Raw genomic sequence first — 26,563 nt, 5'->3', positions numbered from 1 at the left:
CAGTCTGTAATTTAATATTGTTGTAAATTTAGTTATTTGGCTGACATACAATTTATAGTGAAAATATTTAAATTATGAAGAGTTCGAGAAGGCATTTTTTTGCTGAATACTAGTCAAAGACGGTAAGAAAGATTAAGGAAGAAAGTGTTTAATCCTGTCACATATCAAAGTAAGCGAGGCACTCTGCGTGCTTATTTTGAGAAGACCTTAAACAACACGAAGAATTGGGATCGGGAAATGTTGCCCTCTGGTGTTTCAAAAATTCTGAACAGCAAACTAGCCCTCAGTGTCAAGGAAAAGCCGGTGACCGCTCCTGATCACAATATTGCGTGATCGATTTGCTGAAAGAATAACGGCGCAACGCCAAAAACAATGCCACGCATCACATGATAATAATTGTGGGCACACGAACAGGCACAATGACCAGTGTAATACAGCCATCGATGGGGTCACATCACTTCCTACTGATGTTCAAGACACTCCTGCTCACCAGCACGTGTGATTAACGCACATGGAAAACAACTTCCTAGCAAACAGTAGGCAGATGCAGGTAGTCACTACTGGGTTTGTGCAACTGTATTGGAAACTTCAAAACGTCGTTCATCGTAACCTAATACTGATGAATGAAGAATTATCTAATATATCTGCCGCGTTAAAAATAACTAAAGCTCTGCAGATTAGTCTCGCTAACACACATGGCGCCCACTTGCATGTAATACGTTGATTAGCATTACCCAATTAGAACTGCAGCATAGACCTGGTCACAGACTGATACCTTCCGACTATACCTGCATGGCTTAACTAATATCACTTCTCAAATCAGAGTTCCTTTGCGAATGATTTATTCCTTCGAAAATTTTTCCTGTCACACTACTGTACCGCTGATCATGGGCACATGTGCAAGCTGCTCGGCTGCACAGTAACCTTAACGTTAGGATAAACTTGGCTTCCACTTGTACCACAAGTGATTTCAAATGTTGTCGACTGTATGTTTTTCCCATTACCTGCGATACCCAGCATAAGCAAGTTACAACTAGCCTGTAGCAAATACCGCCAGACTCATTCAACCACGTAGCTTGCTGACATTCAACACTGCATTAAAACGAAAATCTGTTCTCTGGCTTAGTGATCTGAGCTGTGAGATAGCCTTGGCGGAAATCCGTACCACCCCAAGCCCACAAGCTGTAACCACAGTGCGGAATCTCATAGTTATCTCTTTTTATAACAGACGCTTTTTTGCCATACCCAGTAACTGTTACTGCGATTTTCTATTACTATACACTCGTCCCATAGCTCTATCGTGTCACTTTTACCGGTAGTGGCCTATTATTTAATAGCTCCCGCTTTGATAGTATCACCCTCACACTAAAACTATCGGGCCACCTGGAATGCGGCTTCGGTATAAGCCTGGACACACTTCTGTTATATCTACTGTAGCTACTCTGGGCGATACACTGTCACCATGATTGGTTGACGCCACCTAATCTTGAGCACGATCGTCTGCTACGACCAGTCGACCAACTAATAGTTCATGAAAGCTGGCAAATTGATCGCGTTGTCGCATATACAAATGATTGGCATGATCGGACGTTTATGATGACTGTGACATTGCCAAATTTTATTTCTGCAAGTCTGGCTCTACTTTCCATTGGACTATGGTTTTTATATAAATAAAGGTTACTGTAACGACTCAGTAAGTAGCCTAAGGCAGTTATACCTAAGCCACAACCAGCAGGCGGCTATCACACGTGAAAAAACTGAAAGGAACTAAGACCTGGATCCTCCCCTAAGCTTTTCACCTACTTTATTTGTGTAATTTGTGTGCACAGTACGGAAATCTTTATAATGATACTAGATTGGTCAGTGCGCTTCTTGAATGCACCAAAACATTATAAATGATGCAGTGTGCATAGTATCTAGGTCAGAATTCCCTGTGTGGAACTGTCAACGCTTACAGAAGCGGTACTGTGTATAGGAATAAAGATGAAGTTTTTCCAGCCTACTGCTCTTACACTTTGTGTATTTGCTTTAGATGACTGGAACACAAATTATGTTTATACTATAAAAGAGACTAACTATGTGTGTAGTTAATTTGAAAAAATGATAAAAAAGAGAGAGAAAATTTTTCAAAAGAAATCACAGCATCTCGGTAACTTGAAAAGCTGTTTGCAAAGGTGTTCGGAGTGACTAGTACACCATTATACGCTATAGCAAAATCAAATGGTTCACGGCATAAATATTGGATACTATAAAGATTTTAGTTTATCAAGAGTAATAATTTGGGATAAAATATCCACCAAAATTCTCTTAAGATGGAGTTCTAGACTAGTCGGTTTTCAACGGTATTTTAACACATTTATATTCATGAATTTTGTGACAGAGACCAGACTTCTTAAGTAATTGTATTAGTACTGAGGTTACACCGGCTATAAAGCTTAAACCGTTACACTCCCTTTTTTTCCAAAAAACTTGAAGAGGGCAGAGAAATTAAACCCCTTGTACTGTTCAAATGATTCTCTAAAATTAGCAATCATTGATCACTTTTTAATTTATTAGAAGTGCCCTTTCTAAATTATACCCATTTTATTTTCCAAATGTCCCCATGGATCCCTTCTAATGCCCACCTGAATCAGCGTTACTGTTCTTGTACCATCTGGCTCCTAGGACGCGAGCAACCTGGCGTGTACCACCTACTTTCATGCAGTCACTTCACTGTTGCACTCTACCACGTCACCTTACCGCCTCGCCTCTCCGCGCCTGTTCACTGCCTCGCCGCTTCTCCAGGCTCCATGTGTAAGGTAAGATTCATCGTAAAAACGATAACTAAAAAGACCCCTGTTACCCCTTGTTACCCCAACCTAATGAACATTAATTATTTTAATTTATCCCACTGAGAAAAAATTAATTGCAGTTAGTCATCCTCCATTAGTGTCTAATGTCTGCCGGCCGGGGTGGCCGAGCGGTTCTAGGCGCTACAGTCTGGAGCCGCGCGACCGCTACGGTCGCAAGTTCGAATCTTGCCTCGGGCATGGATGTGTGTGATGTCCTTAGCTTGGTTAGGTTTAAGTAGTTCTAAATTCTAGGGGACTGATGACCTCAGAAGTTAAGTCCCATAGTGCTTCAGAGCCATTTGAACCATTTTTTTGTCTAATGTCTCTATAACAGCACAGTTTCTCCAAGGAAGAGTTCTTTGGTTCACCACTCTCGTAAACTTATTTCCCTACTCAAGCAGAGGGAGGAAGGAATGTGCAGGTTGCCATCAGTTTGGAGGGAATCGAGATAACATATTAAAATTTTTATTCCGATTTCTACATTTGGGTAAGTTGGTCCTTGTTGAGTAACACTTTGACAGCTTGGATGATGAATGTTGCAGGCTCTGGCAGTTGATCCAGAACGTAAATAAATGTAACATATTGCGCATACTGAAACGTCCCCTTTGAACAATTTGTATATGGCTGTGCTTAACCTGACACACAATATTTTGTTAGCGCAACGCAATCTGACTTTCAAAATTCCCTGCAAAAGAATGGCCCTGACTAACATTAAACTATACCTTTCACAAATCACTTACCTCACAAAAATCTTCGCTGCTCAAGCTACTGCAATACAGCGAGCGCCACTACTGCCAGCTAAATAAAAGATTCAAACTATGGAAGGCACTAACTACTGATAGGGATAGTTAGCAAATGAAAGATATTAATAGAGAACAAACAATGTATTTACCTTGATATCATCATATATAAATACAGCAGTTCATGACAAATTTCAAATCTCCGCCATCTCTCTCCCCACATCCACCACTGCTGGCGGCTCACCTCCAACTGCGCAACGCTACGCGCTGTTCACAGCCAGCTGACTAACACTACAATGGCGAGTATTACAACAATGCAAAGCAGCCACAGACTGCACACAGCACAGCCAGTGATTTTCATATTGAGCGCTACGTAACGTTGCCAATAAGAAAACATAAACAGCCTACTTACATAGAGAAAACATAAACAGCCTACTTACATAGCCCCCATGCTCCCCACAAAAAATTTTACAAATTTTTTTTGGGCGGTGGCCAATAATGATTTGATAAAATTTTTCATAATTACAATAACAAAGAAATCAAATGCACACACATACTGATACAATGTTGGTCAAAAGCTAAAATTTTCTCACAGTCCATAAAGATAGTCCTGATCATTTATCATAACAGTAATTACAGGTTTTTTTTCACAAAGTCTCATTAGTAAAAGAAATTGCACACAGAAGTAGTGAATTTCCATGCAGTCTTGAAGAAGTAGTGTTGTCCTTCCAACGGAAAGACAGTGCTGACTCTTGACATGCATACAGGTAATGGGCCACAACAGAGCAAACCCACAGCAGAGTCATTCGAAGTTTGGAAGAATATTGGTAGGTAGGTCATCACAGAGCAGACCCACTGTAGTCCTGGTAGAGATTACGGTATTGGTGGGCCACCAGAGGTGCAGACCCACTGTAGTCCTTGTAGAGATAATGGTAATGGTGGGCCATCAAAGATGCAGACCCACTGTAGTCCTTGTAGAGATGGCCAGCAGCCATCTGTTGCGATTGTGCAGGTGCACACTCACCATCAAAGAGCCTTGTGGAGAATATAGCAAGTCCATAAACCACCACTTGTGCACTCACAAAGTTTTTGGAATTGTCCTTAGAACCAGCAATACTGTTATCCAGTCCCTTGCTGAATTATTAACACACGTGCAAACACTAACAGTCCCTACTTCTCACATATTGTCCATATACTATGACCAACAGCAACGTGTGCAGTGAAATGTAACTTAATTGGAAGAACTGGTGTCTGTACAATTATAAATTTACAACATGAAAATACAATTACAAAGGTACAAAATACATCATTAAAGAACATAACAATACAGATAACATTTGTAGTAACACAGGCTTTACAAAAGAATAGAAATAAACATATACATCAGTGGAATTATGACATGAGTACATACATAAAGGATCACAATAACTTTTGAAACATCAACTTCACACATGAGCATTGAACAGAACAGAATTAATAATGTCTAACATCTTTACAAAGTAAATAACATATTATTAATGCCAATTATATTCGAGGATGACAGTATTCCTCATCATAGTGAATGTAGCTTAATATTAAAAGAAAAAAAAATTCTATGAAACTAAACAGAGACAGGAAGAAAACAAATACACAAGGGTACACAAACACATAGTGGGATAACACCAATAGGAAAGGACAGGGTTCGTTTTCAGTGTCACATTTGGTACTGCAGTCCAACCCAAAACTTCATATATCTTTCCTCTTATTTCATCCTTTGTTTCCACCAAAAAAATTCTATCTAAGCTTGCTTTCTGTATTTATATGTTCACACATTTCTCACCTCAACATTTATTTTCAAGAAAATCCTACCTAAACCTGTTTTCTGTATTCTAACCATATTTCTTTCAAAAGAAATATGGCTCATTGTGCAATACTCGTTTAGGCCCAAATCGTTTTCATATAACTTTCAAAGCATTCTTTCCCTATTCTCCATAGTTAGGTTCTTATATAGTCTACCCCCTCTTAAGCTAACTTAAATCTACTGAGCTCAGATACTAAACTAAGGAACGAGGCAATGCAGCAGCACATAAAACAATTAATATAAACAGCAATTAAAAAAATGGAAAATCGCAAAGCAAGCTACAGTAAATCTAAATTACCAAGCAATTCAACATTACAACTAATATGAGGCAATGCAGCAAACAAAAAATAAATCTGGCTTAGCAGAGTAACACAAATTAAAGTTCAGTAGCACTATGCCTGGCAAACAGCAGCTTATATCTAAACATGACATAGCTCAAGCAGAAAAAATAGTACACTAAAGATAACAATGCAGATAAGGGAAATGTATATTCACATCTTAATGTCTATGTAATTAAAGTGGTGCACCACAACAACTGATTGTAAAAGAAATATTACCATGTACTTGAAAAGAAAATTATGTGTTACTGTTACTAGTTCCTTCTTATTGTTCTTTCCTTTCCAAGTGCTCCTTTTTTAAAGAATGTGGATTATAAAATAATTATTTAATAGATCTGTTGACAGAAAGTGTTCACATTAGCAAATGCATTTCATTTTATAAAAGCAATGCTGCAACAAGCTGGAAACCAGATATCAAATGAAATAAGCAACTATGAAAAGCAAAGCATAAAAATATCATTCAGTAGTCATGTGACATTTCATAAGTTAGTAGAAATTCTCTCAACTCTCATAGAAAGACGCTTGTCATAATCAGGTGTGCAGATGTAAAAATATTTCTTGTCATTTTATTAGGCATTTCAGTAAATATCAGAAAGTACGATATGTTTCCAAGTAATCAGCGTGTCGGATTTGCGATGCTTTCTCTAAAGGAATGGCAATGGCCAGGATAATGGCCTCCCTTTTTTTTTGTTCTACCTGTGCCGCTGAAAAGGGCTCGCAATAATGGCTTTTTCTCCAGGCGTCTGACACAGCTGGGTGCCCGCGACGCATTACGTGCAGGTGGTCACTTAACTTTCGTACGGAAATATTTACGACAGCAGTTTCTGCTACCGTTGCAGTCTCATATAAAAATATTTCACAGGTCAAGAATTAGCGTTGCAAATCTGTAGAAACAAAATCCTATAAATATAAGTGTCCAAAAAAAATATTCGTCAGCATTGTGATACAGTCACACATTTCATAACTCTTAAAGTACGTTTCTTGGTTTCCAACATCCTTTTCATAAATCAGAGTCCCTAAACACTACTCATTATTCCTTACCTCATTATACATATACATATTCGTCGACACTTCTTCAATATTTCATCGTGAGAAATATGTAGCATAATAAACATTCCTCAACAACATAATACACATCATCGTCGTAATAATAACATCATAACACGTCAGTCAAATCTCAAAATCGTCGTAACTTCCTCCAATAATTTCTAAGCCTAAAATAATTCTCTGCTCATGTCAAAAGTGTCAGCTGCCTTAAACGTACTTTAAAAATCATGATCTCATACCAAATACATCATTCAAAGCTCTCATAGTATCACAATGATTCCGAAAAAATATGAACAGTTTACAAAGTACAGACAAAATACAGTTTCATAAGTGTGAAGTTATCCAACTGTGTAATTGTGTAAACATCTGTCACTGATGTAATAAAAAAGTTTATCTCTCAGTTACATGATCAGATAGCTGTGTAATTTGTGTGTTAGAGAAATATGGTACCGATGTGTAAAGTTGTATAAGCAAATACCATATTAGCTAGGGTTCCTTGTGGTTGCCACACACATGGTACACAAAGTAAGCATGTACCCCCCTGAGGATTAATGTAATTATACCCTCAGGTGTTACAGATTACAGCAATGGAATGAAATGTATCACGGAAAACTTTCTTTGTAATTCAAAAATCTTTAAAAATAAATGTTTTAAGTACAAAATTAATCACTCAAATACGTGTACTGTAGCGCTAAATGTGCGTCTTGTTGCAACATAATCTGTGTGGAAGTGTCGTAGTTATCGTCCTCCGAAAGCTAAGTTCTGCATAAGTCAATGTACTTACCTCATAATACACAAAAGTGAAATGCTTTGCGTATAGATATCGTAGTTATTACGCTTATTGTTGTGATGAAGAAAGTACTGTACAGTAACGTATTGTTATGCCACGAAAAAGGCTGTCTCATTGTTGCTATACCACAAAAGTTACTACTAAAACATGTTTTTCTTTCCAGAAGAATTCAGAAAACTGTGCAGATATAAAACAGATACACCGCAAAAGCAACATTGTAAATTGTCACTCATTAGTGGCGTCGTGATAAAAATCGTGTAGCTGTCACATAAACTAACCTCTGTGTCATCTGGTATCTCTCAGAAAGCACTTTAAATTCAGAATGTATTTTCAAATAAACCAAAATGTTGCATTAAAATCTCATTAGCAGTACTGGTAAATGTTCTAAGTATGTGAGCCTTATAGTCGTTACGTAATCGTGCAACAAACAAGCATGAATGTACACACACAATAACACTGTGACGTCTGTTCACTATAACAATGCATTCGTCATTTCTGTTTAAATAAGTTCTCTTGGTTCTTGACTGGATATTTCACTTCAAACATTGTTACATGTTAACAGATTCTAAATCTGACAAAGCATATTAGCAATGTAAAGTGAAAAGTTTTATGGCAATGACAAAGTTAAAAATCAGATTATCTTTCAATAAATGGTTTTACATGTGAAATGTGGTGTAAACCTTTACTCTTCCTAGTACGCAGAGTTTCAACTTCAATGCAATTATCATGTGGTATACGTCGGTGAGGAATGCTAAAATTTTTCTCAAGGTTAGCGTCTGTGTTATTTTTCTCTGAGCCACCTGGCGCACGCGGCTGCCTGCTGTGCGAGTCATTGTCTGTCTCTTTGTTGGCGCGCGCCGTTATTGGGATTAGGAGACCGAACTTCTACAAATTCGCCTTGCCGAGAGGGTCCAGCTCTGTTAGAATCCCGCCAGTTCTGATGCAATTCAGGTCTGTCGTTACGAATATATCGTCTGTCGTCATGTCGGTAGATTCCGTAGTTTCTTCCTTGTCGGTCACGTGGTGGAGAATTTCTCCCTGAATCGTAACTGCGCGCTGAACTGTTGCGTCTGAAGTTATTCTGTCTCCCTTGATAATAATTATTTTGGTTCCCATATTGTCTGTTTCTCTGATTGTCTCTGTGATAGTCACTACCGCGGAGAGGTGATCTGTCCCTGTAATTATTACTACTCTGCCAACGGTTGTCGTACGGGTGGTGTCTATTTTGGTCACAATTTGCGTTGTAAGAATAGACCAGTCGTGTCCGGTTATTGTTTCTGTCGTCACGGAATTGTGACGGATGTGACCTGTAATTGTTGTGTCCTTGTTTTCGCGTTCCGCGATTATCAGTGTCAATTTCTAGTTCTTGTAACAGTCCCTGAAAAGCTTCAATGTCGTCTTTGCAACGTCCTGCTAAAATAATATGCCGTAAATGTTCAGGTAATTTGATTAAGCAAATGCGGATGAGTTCTGAGGGGCTGTATGGGTTTGACAGGTACTGATTCTTGTGCAACATGTCTTCAAAATATTTCACAAGACTGGAGAATTCAAATTGTTCGAAATGTTTCATCATTATGATACCATGTTTTACGCGGTCTTGTGTGGCTTGAGACCAATACGCTGAGAGGAAGGCATGGTAAAATTCTCCTTCACTGTGGCAATCGTGAATGACCGATCGCATTCTTACAGCTGGTTCATTCTCTAAGTAGCCACACATAAATTCTAATCTGTGTTCCAACGACCAGTTGGGAGGAAAACAATGAGAGAATTGATGGAGCCATGCTTGTGGATGAATGTCGTTGCCGGAATTGTTAAATGTTTTGAATTTACGTGTAGTAATGAACAGCTTATAGTCAAAATCATCATGTCGGCGAGTCACATATCGGTCATTGTTACGTCGTGTCGGCTGTTCAATCACAAAATTCGGTGCACATTGCCAATTTCTTTCATAACTTCCGAAATGCCCTGTGTTATTATTTTGTGGCTGTTCCGTATTTCTGTGTCCCTCTTCCCGTATTGGGGCGCGAGTATCCTCTGAAATACGTAATTCTTGAATTACCTGTGTCAGCTGATCTTGTACTTCCCGGATTTCTCTTTTGTACTGTGTATTGATTTGATTTTGATTCTGTGTGAATTTTCTAATTTGTTCATACTCTTCTGTGTCAGTGAAGGCTACAGGTGTTGTGTTATTCAGATCATCATCTACCTTTGTAGATAAGTTAGTGAACTGATCTGAAAGTTCAGCTACTTTATCCGATAGTGAAATTATTTCCTCTGTATGTTTTTCTGAACCAAGTTTCAGAGTATCTACTGTGTCCTTAAAGTTTTCCTGAGTTTTTGCAAGTTGCGTAACCGAATCGGTAGATGCAACTGAGTCAATTTTAGCCCACAAGGTCTCATGATTTTCATGAACAATGGTTTGCAGTTCTTTTATGGCTGCTTCGTGATTCTGTAATGCATTTTCATGCCGCGAAAAAATAGGTTGAAAATGCTCACAAATTTGTGTTTTTACGTCATTACAGACTTTTTGACATTTCGATTCAATGTTATGTAACTCAGTAGTTAAATCTTCACGTGTTTGTTCAAGCGTGGTGTGAAGATTTTGTTCCATTGCGTCTAACTGTTGCTGTGTTTGTCTCTGGTGTTGTTCCATTGTGTCTAACTTTTTAAGATTTTGTTCCACTGTGTCTAACTTTTTAAGATTTTGTCCCATTTGTCTGTGATTTTGTTCCATTTGTTGCATTAATTGCAATAATAATGTATTAGTGTCTGGAATCTGTTTCTCTACGTTTTTCGGCAGTGCATTTGCACCGGCAACATTCACATTTTGACAAGCAGAAAATGTGTCTTGACTTATTTGAGAAAACGGTGATGACCCAAAACCTGAATCTACAGTATTTGCGAAATTGTGTCCTGTCATTTCGGATTCCTGAGGCGAGCTGTTCCCGACCGATCGATCGATAATGCTTCCCTGTTCACTACCTGTTTCACTGTCTACACCATTGTTTGCAGCCCGCTCCATTTCCCTATGCACAATTACCAAATTACTACTTTGAATGTCTGTTACTTCATTACACAGTGGTGCTGCTAAGCTACGCTCGTCGTCACTATTATTTCTCAGTTTACTTTGGAGCCTAGTGTTACGTTTTTCACACGCCATTATTGTCACAATATTTCACACGATAACACAGAAAAACACAATTTGAAGATCAAAAATAAGAGAACACATTAACATAGCACTGAAAATAATATCTAGTTAATTGCAGCTGCGAAATACTTGGTGCAAATCTACATGCATACCACAACTGTTTTACTGTACAACAATGAAAGTCTGCAACTACAAAGGAGATTTTCTCTACAATTACGCGCTAGCAATAAACAAAATCTACACTAATTACACAAACTACAACAAAAAATCAGAAGATTCCAGTGAGGTATCCTCGGCTAAGGGTCGACATATGAAACTTCCCCTTTGAACAATTTGTATATGGCTGTGCTTAACCTGACACACAATATTTTGTTAGCGCAACGCAATCTGACTTTCAAAATTCCCTGCAAAAGAATGGCCCTGACTAACATTAAACTATACCTTTCACAAATCACTTACCTCACAAAAATCTTCGCTGCTCAAGCTACTGCAATACAGCGAGCGCCACTACTGCCAGCTAAATAAAAGATTCAAACTATGGAAGGCACTAACTACTGATAGGGATAGTTAGCAAATGAAAGATATTAATAGAGAACAAACAATGTATTTACCTTCATATCATCATATATAAATATAGCAGTTCATGACAAATTTCAAAACTCCGCCATCTCTCTCCCCACATCCACCACTGCTGGCGGCTCACCTCCAACTGCGCAACGCTACGCGCTGTTCACAGCCAGCTGACTATCACTACAATGGCGAGTATTACAACAATGCAAAGCAGCCACAGACTGCACACAGCACAGCCAGTGATTTTCATATTGAGCGCTACGTAACGTTGCCAATAAGAAAACATAAACAGCCTACTTACATAGAGAAAACATAAACAGCCTACTTACAATACATAGGACAATAAATCCACTACTGTACAACTAGAATATTGATGAGAAACGCTGTAAACAGTAACTATCGTAAAATATCGAAGAATAGCCATCCAGAGCGATCTTAAGTGGAATGAGTACATATAAGGAAAAGTGGGAAAAGCAAACGCCAGACTCAGATTCATAGGAAGAATCTTAAGGAAATGTAACTTATGCACGGTTGAATTGACTTATAAGGCGCTTGGGAGACCGATTCTTAAGAATTGTTCATCTAATTTCTTGGACTTTACCGGTGATTCGGTGCCTTCTCACGGAATCGAGTGTCCTGCCGGTGGTCTACGTCTTCCCAACAAGATATTTCGACGTCTTAACTTGGCGTCTTCATCAGGTGTTTCCTGCGACTGGTCGACAGGCCTCACTCTCATATAACACTTTCCCCTCTTTGGGAAGTGTGTAGGGGAGTTTGTACCCTTTCGACTTTTACTCCACTGTGTACTTGTGTGTGTGGTTATTTCTGTAATTTTTGGGTGTCTACGTGATGTGATGAATGTTCTGTGTGTGTCTTGTACTTGCCTGAGGTTGGCGAGATGAGTGATATTATGGGGGAGGGAGGAGGATTAGGAATTGGATATAGGGATTTTCTCTTTGACAAGCTGACCGTGTCTCATATTTATACATAGGCGGTGTCTGGTGTTCCCTACGCCGTCCGCGCCCGCTGTAGCTGTTTCTGGCGGTGTTGCTTATCGCTAGGCTTTCTGTCTTTCGTCCGCGCCCGATTCCGCTGTTTTCCCCACTGGTCGCCGTGCCAAGGAGTAGTAGGACATCTCATCCTCACTTACCCTACAATGAAATTGTCGGTCTGTAGAATGTTTCATTGGTTCGGAATTAGTCGCTTACCTTGAGGTATCATTTAGACTGCTGGCGTGGTGTGAACGTCCTGTACGTTACTCCAGATGATGTTCCATTTCGACTGAGGATTTTCCTTGATTCAGTTGCAGTGGTGTGGTGATAAAAGCGACTGAACGTTTTGAAACTGAATCTGACGACAGTCCACGTTCACTGTAACATGCACTCAGCGTATTCATTCCCTCTAGTATGTTATCACAGACTGTAACTGTTTCCTTTGTACAATGGGAAAGCAGTCATGTGATATATTTATTTGTGCTTGGTCGGATCAGTGCAAAGTACTGAGATTCTGTTATCACCTGATATATTCTAAGGGTATTAAAGATGTCCTTTTGTCACGAAATTTACTAGTGAGTTACCTAGACCTCATTGGGGTACTAAATTAATATCTAAAATTAACTGGGATACCAGTGACTTTTTCTTTATTTACAACACATGGAGCAGCTAGAGAAATAACTGCTAACAAGGTATTTGACATAATGTAACCCTACAAAGTCACAGGTAACAAAGTTAATGTATGTAATGCATATGATGCTAGTACGTTAAATACATTGTATAAATTATAGTCACAGGTCAGTTTACACATTGTATACTCTGTCCTTACGACTTATCTTAGAAAATAGATTAAGGAAAGGCAAACCTACGTTTCTAGCATTTGTAGACTTAGAGAAAGCTTTTGACAATGTTGACTGGAATATTCTCTTTCAAATTCTGAAGGTGGCAGGGGTAAAATACAGGGAGCGAAAGGCTATTTACAATTTGTACAGAAACCAGATGGCAGTTATAAGAGTCGAGGGGCATGGAAGGGAAATAGCGGTTGCGAAGAGAGTAAGACGGGGTTGGAGCCTCTCCCCGATGTTATTCAATCTGTATATTGAGCAAGCAGTAAAGGAAACAAAAGAAAAATTCGGAGTAGGTATTAAAATCCATGGAGAAGAAATAAAAACTTTGAGGTTCGCCGATGACATAGAAATTCTGTCACAGACAGCAAAGGACTTGGAAGAGCAGTTGAACGGAATGGACAGTGTCTTGAAAGGAGGATATAAGATGAACATCAACAAATGCAAAACGAGGATAATGGAATGCAGTCGAATTAAGTTGAGTAATGCTGAGGGAATTAGATTAGGAAATGAGACACTTAAAGTAGTAAAGAAGTTTTGCTATTTGGGGAGCAAAATAACTGATGATGGTCGAAGTAGAGAAGATATAAAATGTTGACTGGCAATGGCAAGGAAAGCGTTTTGAAGAAGAGAAATTTGTTAACATTGAGTATAGATTTAAGTGTCAGGAAGTCGTTTCTGAAAGTATTTGTGTGGAAGGTAGCCATGTGTGGAAGTGAAACATGGACGATAAATAGTTTGGACAAGAAGAGAATAGAAGCTTTCGAAATGTGGTGCTACAGAAGAATGCTAAAGATTAGATGGGTAAATCACATAACTACTGAGGAGGTATTTAATAGAATTGGGGAGAAGAGGAGTTTGCGGCACAACTTTACAAGAAGAAGGGACCTGTTGGTAGGACATGTTATGAGGCATCAAGGGATCCCAAATTTAGCATTGGAGAGCAGCGTGGAGGGTAAAAATCGTAGAGGGAGACCAGGAGATGAATACACTAAGCAGATTCAGAAGGGTGTAGGTTGCAGTATCTACTGGGAGATGAAGAAGTTTGCATAGGATGGAGTAGCATGGAGAGCTGTATCAAACCAGTCTCAGGACTGAAGACCACAACAACAACAACATACTGTGTTCTTCTCTGCATTGCTCGCAGAGTCATCTATCTAAGGGATGTAGAAGGGGTTGCCTATCCCTAAGGCCCTAGAGCAGCCATGAGCCTGAATTAGTGTCGAAGTTTTTTTTAAGTTATCAGCCAAGTTGTGTGGGTGGCACCAAGGATGATGCCAAACTGGGAGGGATCTTAGTGGGATCCTCTGCCGTGTTATTCACACACATGTTAATACTGCACAGCACAGCGAACTGTCGCATTCGACCGAGAAATGTGTGGGACTGAAATGAAAGTCCCAAGGGAAGGGGTGGTTTCATTGTTATGCCCCCCTCCCCCCCCCCCCCCCCCCCCCGAGGCCTCTTCCATCAGTTCTGAGCAGAGGTGTGTCAAATGTTTTCCTCGGCCACCCACAAGAAAGCAGTGTCATTTCAACGCTGGGTGTCGCAGTTCTGACCTACAATGAAGAGTTGTCAATAGAAGGGGTGAAATGTTGGTGAGAGGGGGTGTGACGACCTTCCCATCGTGTGACACGTCCTCTGCGGCGTCGGGCAGGGTTGTGGTGAAATTTGATGCCAATGTGACATCATGACACCTTATACGTCACTTGAACCACTGAGCTGTAGCCATTTTTTCACGTGTGTCGGCACCTTGCTGCTTGACTCGTCCTCGAGCCCTAGGGTGACGTTGCAGGTCACCAAGTTTTTGCACAAATGCAGAGAAAAGTTGTACACATCTTTGCGTCAAATTTCTAACTAATGCATCCCAATGGTATACAATTACGGTGTCTCAAAAAAATTAACCCTTTAATTTTGTTGCGCAGTGTATTTTGCTTTGACAATGGCAAATTTTTTACGAGTAACATAGACGCACAATTGTGATTCATACCTTTTGCTGAGAGAATACATCGGTTTGTAGGTCAAATAATTTCTGACTACTTGCTTCCAATAGATATATTACGAAAAACCAACTACCAGTATAATATGCTGTTGCCTTCACTTGACGGTTAAAGATACATTCCATATGCTGTAGTGTTACCTTTCCTTATTGTCCTAAACCTATAGTATATTTTTGGTTTTGTCTTCATTTCACCATTAATGGATCAGTGTTTGTGAATCAAATTTGAGAATATGGGCATGTATTATACAGTCTCAAAATCCATCATCGATGTGGTACTGTGAGACTCAGTCGCAGAGTTAATTATGTCTCATAAAGCTAAGTAAATATCCCATCTCGTAATTAACCATTTGTGTAACGTAAACATGATTCATGTTAAGTACATGACATTTCATATAATTACCAGTTGTGGTATAATTCATGAATTTTTGCGTACTCTTCTGTGTCTCATTTATGGCTGCCCCATTCCTAATGATGTATCTAACATTTGCCGAATTTTTACATGCTCTCTAATGTTTCGTTAAATTTTGGTGGAAACCACATCATTTTATGTCCTCTAATATCTGCCTTTGTATCAAATAATTGCCGGACTTATACATCACCTGAGGTAATCTCCACAATCACAATTCCCTTCTGTGGCCTCTTACTTCTTGCCTTCCCAATATGCCATAAAATTCACTGCCAGACCATCACTTGCCTATAGACGTCAACATAATTCATATTGGTGGAACAAAATGTCACCTAATAGACTCTAATTGTAAGAGCATACAATTATTCATACTTAACACATCATTCCTTTATTATGATCACGAGACGATGTACGAGCTGAAATATTTTATGTTCTCACGTCTGTGAGACTTTTATTTCATAGCTTTATTATTTCCTCATGATCGCTTTCCTTGATGAAATACATTTTTTCTGCTGCGATGAACTTGTAGAGTGCTGTGTGTCTTTGTATCTTTGTTTCTTAAAAGTCTATTGCTTCCATGGTAACCTCCACTCTTAATATCGTACTGAAATACACACCTCCATCTTCTAGACAGGGTGCGTCCATGTTGTGGTGGTCTATTATCTTCTGGTCCGTCCCCAGTAGCTGAATGGTCAGCGTGACGGATTGTCAATCCTCTGGGCCCGGGTTCGATTCCCGGCAGGGTCGAGGAATTTTCTGCGCCCCGGGACAGGGTGTCGTACCGTTCACATCATCATGCCATCATCCTCACCGACTGCAGGTCGTCGAAGTGGCGTCAAATTGAAAGACCGGCACCCGGCGAACTGTCTGGCCGACGGGGAGGCCCTAGCCATATGATTAAATTAAATAAAAATTATCTTCTTAGCCGTGACACATATCATTCCTATCTGCTTCCGTGTATGTGCTTTGCTCATTGTCTTTCTGCTTGTTCATACACCACCTGCTTTTGCTCCATCCTTTCTGCACACTTTTCTGTTGCCAGAGAGCGAATGTAACTGGTCACATACATGCTTAAATTATTGATTTCATATTTGTTGGTGCTAGTATGTTTCTCTTGTACTGACACCCGCTAATTTCACTGGAGTCAGATTCTTTTAATCGGTCAGGTAAATTCATATTTTTCTCACAGCAGTGCTGGAAAAAGTTCTTTACAGCTGCCACAACCACTACTTGCACAGCATCTACCTTCTGGTATTTCTCTTGTGCCCTAATCTTTGTTAGATAGTTAGTTAGTTACAAGTTCCATTGATCAATCTCAAGGAAACTGTTACGATGTGGAATGTTTCAAGTCCATAAGAAATACACACCTGAATGAAGGGGCCTTTTTTTAAGCTTAAAAATTTTATTACCTACCCTATTCACTTAAATGGCACAAAATCCATGTATTATACCTATAGATTTATTTATTCCTGCTCAAGAATTCATCTATAGTAAAGAAGGAGTTGTCAAGGAGATGTGACTTCAATTTATTTTTGAAACTATTACTGTTGTTTGTCAAACATTTTATTTCATTTGGTAATTTATCGAAAAGTTTTACAACAGCGTATTTTAGCCCTTTCTGTGCCAAAGATGGGTTAAGTAGAGGATAGTGTAAGTCTTTCTTTCTTCTAGTGTTATAATCATGGGAGTAACTGTTGTTTTTAAACTGTTCCGTATTGTTGAGAACAAATTTCATTACTGTAGAAATGTACTGTGAGGCTGGTGTAAGAGTTCCCAACCTTTTAAACAGATTGCCTACAAGACCTGCGATTTGAGCCCCACAGATTATCCTAACCACTTTCTTTTGCGCAGTGAATACTTTTTGCCCAAGTGTTGAGGTACCCCAAAATATTATTCTGTATGACATCAGAGAGTGAAAGTATGCAACGTGTGTTGGCTCACTAATTTCTATGTCCTCAAAATCAGCAATTATTCTGATTTTAAAAGTTTCTGAACCTAGCCACTTTACAAACACAAAATATGAATTTTCCAGCTAAGATTCGCATCTATACGTAAATCCAAAAATTTAGTGTGCTCTACCCTGGCTACTGACTTCTTTTGATGTGCGATATTTATTGAAGGAACTACACTCCTTACAGTAGAAATTGGGTGTACTGTATTTTTTCAAAGTTCAGAGCAAGCTCATTCGCAGAAAACCAATCAACAACCTTTCCAAAGACTTTATTTGTATCATTTTCTATTGGAGTTTCTTTTACTGGATTAATAATGATGCTTGTATCATCAGCAAACAGTCTCAGTTTAGCTTCTTGTTTCAGATAGGAAAGGAGGTCATTCACATATATCAAGAATAGAAGGGGATCCATGATCGAACCCCATGGTATACCTGAAGTAATTTGGATGAAGTGGGAAACTCCCTAAATCACTTAATCAATATAAAGAAACTTTTTGCTTTCTGTTCTGTAGATATTACTTAAATCACTCATACGCTGTTCCATTTATACCATAGAATTGTAATTTCTGTAACGTAATTTCATGGTTCACACAATCAAACGCTTTGGATAACCCACAGAAAATTCCTATTGGACGTTTTACTGTTTAAAGACTCTATTACGTGGACGGTGAAATTGTATTTTGCTGTTTCGGTAGAACAACATTTTTGAAATCCAAACTGTGATTTATTAAGTATCCCATTACTGTTGAGATGGCTAAACACTCTTGAGTACATTACTTTGTGGACGATTTCTGAAAATTCTGTAAACAAGGATACGGGCCGATAATTATTGACATGTGTGGTGTCTCCTTTTTGTAAAGAGGCTTGACAATGGCATATTTTAATCTGTCTGGGAAAATACCTTGAGTTAGTGATGCATTAGAGATGTGACTTTGAACATCACTTGTAACTGCTCTGCATTGTTTTAATATCTTGTTAGAGATGTCATCTACTCCAGCGAACGTTTATTTTTCAAAGATTTAATGATTTTTCTTTACTTTGCAAGAGATTATTAGATGAAAATTAATCTGACAAGGATTTCTCAAAACTGATTCTTCCATATACTGCTTGGCTTTTTCTTTTGAACTGTTCTCACAATTTTTTCCAGCTACTCTTAAGAAATGGTTGTTCAATACATTAGCTACTTGTGTAGTGTTGGTTAAGATGGTCTCATTCTCTTTAATAACAATACTATCTATCCCAATTGTTACTTTTCCTGTCTCTCTTCTAACAACATCCATATTTATTTGATTTTATTGCCCGAGTTGTTTATTTTTCTTGATTCTTGTCTGTCTGGACTTTGGCTATAACCTAAAAAACCTGTCTTCCTGGTCCCATTAACCACAGGAATCGTCCCTTGTGTGACTGTGGCCCCCCTTACTGTATCTGTTAGTAGAGAAGCTAACTTTTCTCTTCCTATTTAGGTGCAGACCATATGCAATGTATCCCCATCTACCAATAGCATAAACTGGAACACACTTATGTGAGATTTTGCCAGTGTTTGGAGCATCCTGTTCAGCTCAGTTTTAACATACCTTACAGCAATGTTTACGCAGTGCCGAATATGGCGCTGAAAGACCTCTGCAAACCCCACATTTGTGCGCTCACTTTATTTTGTCCAGGTCCCTCCTAATTCTATAACTTGGATTCATAGCCTGCTTCCCCAACGATAATTACCTGATCTTCCAAAGTTCCTGCATAGCTGACCTATGTTTGCTGTCACCTGGATAAGGCTAGCACTTGGTTTCACAATAATTGCGACCTGGTACCCTGCACCTAATTTTTCCTGAAGCTGCTGGCCTCCACCCCTCCATGATTGCCGCCTAGAAGCAGAATTCTTCTTTTCCTATTTTGATTTGGTCCCGACCTGTCTTTTTTCTTTAAGCTAATATTCTTCTTCAACCTACATTCAACTACATCTGGATGAGGCCCTTCCTCCCCTACTTCAGATAGCATGCCAAACAGATTTCCTAACTGAATTTCTTAAGTTTTTTCAACAGTTTCCCTTTTCCGCCCTCTGCTTGCTACCTTTTCCCAGCACCCCGTCTCTTTTTCTTCCCGGAGCCTGCATAATTCCAAATACGCGTTTTCTAATTCAGCCTTAAGGGTACAAATTTCTGCCTCCTGTTCAGCGATTTATTTCTCCTTTCTACATAACGTACATTACCGTGGAAGAGCCTCATTAACTACGCCCGTTTTCTTGCCGCTACATTCGCCCCAATGAAACCATAACCTACAGTCTTCGCAGAAAACCCTCTCCTTCAGATTTCTACGGCAACCACCACATTTGTTACACATGGTTTGATAGAAAAATTTACACGAAGGTAGAGAATAACTTGGGACGAGAGCACTGAAGTTTCGTAGCCTATACTAATACGTAACTGAACGCAAATGCAAACAAACTTTTAAAGTTACTTTCAGAAGTTTTAATTAACTGCCCACACTTTATATGACAGACATGAATTAATTTAACTTTGAACCACAAAGTCTAGTCAAGAAAGTAAAGACCTACACTCGCATGAAATTTACGCCTAACATATAAACAAATCTAACAACTATCGGCATTTACGAAATACATTGTTTTCGATCTAAATAAGTTCAGAAAAGCGAAACTTTTAATAGATAGCTTAGCGCAGAAGTAAGTGCACTGTTTGCTGCTAGACCAGTATTGCTTCAGAAACGCTCACACAAGTTTATTATATGTTTCACAAGTGTTAATTACTCCCGTTCCCCATGACGTGGCGTCTACTTTAGGTCTTCTTGCAGCCCACTTTATTTTTTGTTGTCCTGGCGAGTGTTGAGGAATAACAGCCTCAAACTGTCAAATGAGTGCCACATGATGAATGTTACTTTTTATGGAGAACTTGTGGAATTTTCATGCACTAAGATGATTAACGGAATCACCTACATGAATACTGCCTATCCTCTTTTCTTTTCTTTGTCACATCTCTAATGTTTGTTTAATTTACCGTTCTATTTTAGTGACATGATTAACCACAGCCTATACTTTAAGGAGTTTTTCTACTCTTTCTTCGATTTTTCTCAATTCAACTTGAATCATCTCTGTGCTGTCTGTACATTTAGTTTCTACAGTGAAATTCAAATGGTTCAAATGGCTCTGAGCACTATGCGACTTTAAACTTCTGAGGTCATCAGTCGCCTAGAACTTAGAACTAATTAAACCTAACTAACCTAAGGACATCACACACATCCATGCCCGAGGCAGGATTCGAACCTGCGACCGTAGCGGTCGCTCGGCTCCAGACTTTAGCGCCTACAGTGGAATTTTTACCACTGAGTTTTCATTGTACGTTTTTAGCTGAACCTAATTTTACATACTGCTGTCTGTGTCGTCATTTACATGTCTTAATAGCAGTAGTTTGCATATTAGAGATTTTACTAACCATCCCATCTACTTGATTCATGTAAACATCCTGGGTTTCAAATTGCTTATCACATTTTTAATTTCTTTGTAAAACTTGTCCTTTATTTTCCTGGATGATCATTACGATTTTTAATTGATTCTTTCGTTTCTGCCCTTATATCCGTGATAATTTTATTCATTTTAATTTGGAATTACTATTATTCTCACCTTGCCCTGCTTTGACCCTTTTTATTGCATCTCCAGTTTCCTTTCTCCTTGCTTCTGACATTTGATTAGTTTCCTTAACATCCTTTTTTTAATTAATCTTTTATCCCAGCTTCTAATTTTATTTGCTCGGGTGATATTAATCCCTAAGTTGATTCTATCGATTGATTCTGGTTTTGTCCCATGACATTACATTCCTCATTACTACCATCATTCGGCAAAGTGCCAGCTGACACAGTGCCATTGCTTAATCTACGAGTGTAAATTTGCTGTGGTCTCGTTTTAAATGTCGACGTCAGATTCTGTGTCTCTAGAGACTTCATCTAAATCTACCATGTCAGTGTGTTCAGGCATGACAGAATCTTTATTTCACTAGAGTAATTTGTTCAAATGGTTCAAATGGCTCTAAGCACTATGGCACTTAACATCTGAGGTCATCATTCCCCTAGACTTAGAACTACTTAAACCTAACTAACCTAAGGACATCACACACATCCAAGCCCGAGGCAGGATTCGAACCTGCAACCGTAGCAGGTGCCCGGTTCCGGACTGAAGCGTCTAGGACCGCTCGGTCACACCCAGTAATTTGTGACAGAATCTTTATCTCCATACGTATTATCTCTATATTCACTACTTGTCTACATCTACATCTACATCCATACTCCGCAAGCCACCTGACGGTGTGTGGCGGAGGGTACCTTGAATACCTCTATCGGTTCTCCCTTCTATTCCAGTCTCGTATTGTTCGTGGAAAGAAGGATTGTCGGTATGCCTCTGTGTGGGCTCTAATCTCTCTGATTTTATCCTCATGGTCTCTTCGCGAGATATACGTAGGAGGGAGCAATATACTGCTTGACTCTTCGGTGAAGGTATGTTCTCGAAACTTTGACAAAAGCCCGTACCGAGCTACTGAGCGTCTGTCCTGCAGAGTCTTCCACTGGAGTTTATCTATTATCTCCGTAACGCTTTCGCGATTACTAAATGATCCTGTAACGAAGCGCGCTGCTCTCCGTTGGATCTTCTCTATATCTTCTATCAACCCTATCTGGTACGGATCCCACACTGCTGAGCAGTATTCAAGCAGTGGGCGAACAAGCGTACTGTAACCTACTTCCTTTGTTTTCGGATTGCATTTTCTTACGATTCTTCCAATGAATCTCAGTCTGGCATCTGCTTTACCGACGATCAACATTATATGATCATTCTATTTTAAATCACTCCTAATGCGTACTCCCAGATAATTTATGGTATTAACTGCTTCCAGTTGCTGACCTGCTATTTTGTAGCTAAATGATAAAGGATCTACCTTTCTGTGTATTCGCAGCACATTACACTTGTCTACATTGAGATTCAATTGCCATTCCCTGCACCATGCGTCAATTCGCTGCAGATCCTCCTGCATTTCAGTACAATTTTCCATTGTTACAACCTCTCGATACACCACAGCATCATCCGCAAAAAGCCTCAGTGAACTTCCGATGTCATCCACAAGGTCATTTATGTATATTGTGAATAGCAACGGTCCTATGACACTCCCCTGCGGCACACCTGAAATCACTCTTACTTCGGAAGACTTCTCTCCATTGAGAATGACATGCTGCGTTCTGTTATCTAGGAACTCCTCAATCCAATCACAGAATTGGTCTGATAGTCCATATGCTCTTACTTTGTTCATTAAACGACTGTGGGGAACTGTATCGAACGCCTTGCGGAAGTCAAGAAACACGGCATCTACCTGTGAACCCATGTCTATGGCCCTCTGAGTCTCGTGGACGAATAGCGCGAGCTGGGTTTCACATGACCGTCTTTTTCGAAACCCATGCTGATTCCTACAGAGTAGGATCAGGATCTGATCGGAAAGATCATCAGTATTGTGGTATTATCAATTTGCTCTTCCTCCTTATCTCTCATTTCCGTTTCTTTAGCTGTATTACAATTTAGAAAACTCATTTTTTTTAAATCTTCCTGAATTTAGCAATTATTATCTAATACACTTTAACCACTTTCACATTTGTCAGTCCCTTCTACTAGCAACTGCGCGCATATGACTACCTCATACAAGATTAACGCTTAGTCTAGTACGCTTTCTGTCGCAGAGAGACTCGCCGCTGCGAGCTGCTTGCTGCTGACGCGATGCACCGCTACCGCGACTGCTGTCATGCCCTATTCGGCGAGCTGATGTGCCTCGTTCGCTACTTCCAGCTACGGAAGCTTGCACCTGGTGTCGCCTGCTTCTTGTAGCTTCGCCGCACTGGCTTCCGCGTTGCGTGGTTTCGTTGCAGTATGATATTTCTCGCATTAACACAAACGTAATCTATGGAATGAACACACGAATATTGGTTTTAACGTAGCCCGGTATATGCTGAACCTTTAGCCGCTTTTCATACATCGTACTCACGATGACATAATAATAAAATGTTCGTAGCACAAGTCTCCACATTACGAAGACAGTTATCTACAGTAGGTACAGTTCAATCACATTTAAAGTACAGTTCAATCATAGTTGACTTTTGCTCTTACTACCATTCACTGCCATCACTAATACACTCCTGGAAATGGAAAAAAGAACACATTGACACCGGTGTGTCAGACCCACCATACTTGCTCCGGACACTGCGAGAGGGCTGTACAAGCAATGATCACACGCACGGCACAGCGGACACACCAGGAACCGCGGTGTTGGCCGTCGAATGGCGCTAGCTGCGCAGCATTTGTGCACCGCCGCCGTCAGTGTCAGCCAGTTTGCCGTGGCATACGGAGCTCCATCGCAGTCTTTAACACTGGTAGCATGCCGCGACAGCGTGGACGTGAACCGTACGTGCAGCTGACGGACTTTGAGCGAGGGCGTATAGTGGGCATCCGGGAGGCCGGGTGGACGTACCGCCGAATTGCTCAACACATGGGGTGTGAGGTCTCCACAGTACATCGATGTTGTCGCCAGTGGTCGGCGGAAGGTGCACGTGCCCGTCGACCTGGGACCGGACCGCAGCGACGCACGGATGCACGCCAAGACCGTAGGATCCTACGCAGTGCCGTAGGGGACCGCACCGCCACTTCCCAGCAAATTAGGGACACTGTTGCTCCTGGGGTATCGGCGAGGACCATTCGCAACCGTCTCCATGAAGCTGGGCTACGGTCCCGCACACCGTTAGGCCGTCTTCCGCTCACGCCCCAACATCGTGCAGCCCGCCTCCAGTGGTGTCGCGACAGGCGTGAATGGAGGGACGAATGGAGACGTGTCGTCTTCAGCGATGAGAGTCGCTTCTGCCTTGGTGCCAATGATGGTCGTATGCGTGTTTGGCGCCGTGCAGGTGAGCGCCACAATCAGGACTGCATACGACCGAGGCACACAGGGCCAACACCCGGCATCATGGTGTGGGGAGCGATCTCCTACACTGGCCGTACACCACTGGTGATCGTCGAGGGGACACTGAATAGTGCACGGTACATCCAAACCGTCATCGAACCCATCGTTCTACCATTCCTAGACCGGCAAGGGAACTTGCTGTTCCAACAGGACAATGCACGTCCGCATGTATCCCGTGCCACCCAACGTGCTCTAGAAGGTGTAAGTCAACTACCCTGGCCAGCAAGATCTCCGGATCTGTCCCCCATTGAGCATGTTTGGGACTGGATGAAGCGTCGTCTCACGCGGTCTGCACGTCCAGCACGAACGCTGGTCCAACTGAGGCGCCAGGTGGAAATGGCATGGCAAGCCGTTCCACAGGACTACATCCAGCATCTCTACGATCGTCTCCATGGGAGAATAGCAGCCTGCATTGCTGCGAAAGGTGGATATACACTGTACTAGTGCCGACATTGTGCATGCTCTGTTGCCTGTGTCTATGTGCCTGTGGTTCTGTCAGTGTGATCATGTGATGTATCTGACCCCAGGAATGTGTCAATAAAGTTTCCCCTTCTTGGGACAATGAATTCACGGTGTTCTTATTTCAATTTCCAGGAGTGTAATTTTGAGCCTCATATATACCAACTCAAAAAACTCTTCTTCAAGGAAATTCCACTCAGAGATGCCACGTACGATTATCTCTTTGCAACTGAATGTGATGACAGTCAGTCCCCAGTGGAAAATGCTCTACATTCCCTCCTCTGTGTTGCTACAGATGGCATTTAATTACTCACATTCGTACTGGCAATGCAGGGCATATGAGGGGTCTATTTGTATTCAGCTGCCCGAATGCAGAACACTGAGACTCTATAACTGCTCACCCGCCTGATGTCTTCTGCAGATGTCCTTGTTACTGCTCAGAAGTAGCACTTAGGTCCCTAATCCTTTGTTCTTGAAGTGATACTGTGAAATTTGCTAGTCAGGTACCTAATGATTACTACCCCACTAAATGAGAATCCAAAGCTAACTGGGATGCCAATGGCTTTTTGTTTATTTATAAGACACAGAGCAGCTAAAGACATAAACCCCTAACAAGACGTCACAGATAAATAGTTCGTTTCTATAGCGCTTATGATCCTGATACATTAAATACGTTGTAGACATTAGTCATAGGCCAATCTACACATTCTATGCTCTGTTTTTCTCTGCATTGCCCGCAGAGCTACGATTTCTTAAGATTATTGTATATACGGCGCGCAGCTCAGATCTTCATAGTGCGGCCCCTAGGTAGGACAGTACCGTACGGCGCCTCCTTACCGACTAAACTTGCTAACATAAATCACTTCGTTTGGTGCACATATGCATGGGGAGCCGATGACGCACTAAGTGCTTCGAGTGCATATAGTTATCCTAATATTGCTGAAAGCAGTTATTAAAATAAAATTTGAAGTGAGTGGATGGTTGCTTACTATTAAGAGGACAGGTAGTCTGGTTGTTAACTGAATATGAGTTATATTTTAAAAATATTAATAAGTGTAAATTAAACATGTAGCAGGCTAGCCCAAGGGTAGTCCCCAAATTTCCTCTTGTGGTATCCAATCAATTTATCCGACTATAAAATTGGCCCAATTTTTCACGCAATTGATACCCGCCGTATTAACTGTAGTCTGCTCGTCACTCCACTTCTGTCACATTTCGGCTAATATAGTCTCAACTAAACTATGACCATAAACGTGAAGTAGAGCATTACGGCTCCTAAAGCCAGTAAAGTTAGTGGGCTGTTGGTGGCAAGATATTGCTATTGCCTTTGTTTGTAAGTAATTTTGGTTTGTCAGGTTTGCTGTTTATGCAGGGTATCCGAGGAGGAATGGTCAATATTCAGGGATACGACAGGAACGGTCATTCGAAGCAGGAAGTCTAGTAAACATGGGCTCTAAAATGCACAGTTACACCTTAGGAGCAATAAGCACTTCCTCTTCTTCGATACTGAAACAAAGCTCTTCTACTGCAAGCCCTTTGGTTTCCGTATGGTGAGAGTTGGCAATATAGAGCAAAACATCAAAAAATATGCAGTAAACATTGACTCTAAAGT

Source organism: Schistocerca serialis, chromosome 4 (assembly GCF_023864345.2).
Source record: "Schistocerca serialis cubense isolate TAMUIC-IGC-003099 chromosome 4, iqSchSeri2.2, whole genome shotgun sequence".
Lineage (NCBI taxonomy): Eukaryota > Metazoa > Arthropoda > Insecta > Orthoptera > Acrididae > Schistocerca > Schistocerca serialis.
Note: the sequence above shows the minus strand (reverse complement) of the source record.